Here is a 1772-nt window from a genome sequence, read left to right on the forward strand (position 1 = left end):
ATGGATATTATCCTATCACTTACAGCATTGTACCTCATGACTGATCTGGATATGTTCTTTTTAACAATGAATGCAACACCATTCCTCTTCAATTTGTCATTTCTGTCATAGTAAACCACGTGGTTGTCAGATTCAAAATCGCCAATACCAGTTCACTTATGCCTAAGATATCAATGTTTATGTGTTCCATTTCGTTTTTTGACAACTTCCAGTATTCCCAGATTCATACTTCATACATTCCATGTTCCGATTTTCAATGGATATTTACAGCTGTTTCTTTTCATTTTGAGTTGTGTCCCATCAGACAATGAAGGTCCCACAGGCTTTACTCCATTCGCGTTATCACTGTCAACTCTACTGTGAGGAGGCAGCTCTTCCCAAGGAGCATTTTGAGTGCCTTCCAACCTGAGGAGCTCATTTTCTGGCACTACATCTGACAATATTTCTCTTCTATTCATAAGGTCTTCAGTGACTAAAATAGTTCATCACTCCTTCTTCCTAGTCTGTCTTCGTCTGGAAGCTCATCTGAAACCTGTCCACCATGGGTGACCCTGTTGGTATTTAAAATACCTGTGGCATAGCTTTCAGAATCACAGCAACTCACAAGCCACCACAGTACCACAAACTGACAGACAAGTGGTGGCTAAAGCAAACAGAAGAAATGAGGAGGTACAAGAACTGAACAGAAAATGTCAAAGATCAGCTCGAGAAGATAAAGCCAAATATTACCACCAAATGTGCAAAGATCTGGATTAGAAAACCAAAAAGGAAGAATACATTCAGCATTTATCAAGCTGGGGGAACTAAAGAAAAAAGTCAAGCTCAACTTTCATTATTGAAAGATTATCTGGGCAAATTGAATGATGCAGAAAGCATCAAGAGAAGATAAAAGGAATACACAGAGTCACTGTACTAAAAGGAAATGGTTCATGTTCAACCGTTTCAAGAGGTAGCTTATGATCAAGAGCCAGTGATACTGAAGGAGGAAGTACAAGGTGCATTGAAGGAATTGGCAAAGAACAAGGCACAAGGAATCGATGGAATAAACATTGAAATCTTTCAAGAAAGTGAGGCAGCACAGGAGGCACTCACTCATCTATACCACAGTTTTTGGAAGACAACTATCTGGCGAACTGATTGGAAAGGATCCATATTTGTGCCCATTCCAAAGAGAGGTGACCCAATGGAATGCAGAAATCACCGGACAATCTCTTTGATATCCCATGCGAGTAAAGTTTTACTAAAAGTAATACAGAAACGGCTACAATCATACATTGACAGAGAACTTCCAGAGGTTCCAGCCAGATTAGGAGAGGCTGTGGAATGAGGGATATCATTGCTGACATCCAATGGATCTTGGCTAAAAGCAGAGAATATCAGAAAGATGTTTACCTTTGCTTTATTGACTAGATAAAGGCTTTTGATTGTGTGGATCATGACTATGGACAGCATTGCGAAGTATGAGTGTTCTGGAGCACTAAATTGTGCTCATGAGGAATCTGTACATGGACCAAGAGGCAGTTGTTTGAACAGAACATGGGAACACTGAAAGGTTTAAAATTAAGAAAGGTGTGTGACAAGGTTGTATTATTTTACCGTACTTATTCAAATAATCCAAGAAGCTGGGTTCTATGAAGAAAAACATGGCATCAGGATTGGAGGAAGACTCATCAACAACCTGTGATATGCAGATGATACAACCTTGCTTGCTGAAAGTGAAGAGGACTTAAAATATTTACTGATGAAGATCAAAGAGCACCGCCTTTGGTATG

The sequence above is a fragment of the Chrysochloris asiatica genome, unplaced genomic scaffold, assembly GCF_000296735.1.
Source record: "Chrysochloris asiatica unplaced genomic scaffold, ChrAsi1.0 scaffold00027, whole genome shotgun sequence".
Taxonomy (NCBI): Eukaryota; Metazoa; Chordata; class Mammalia; order Afrosoricida; family Chrysochloridae; genus Chrysochloris; species Chrysochloris asiatica.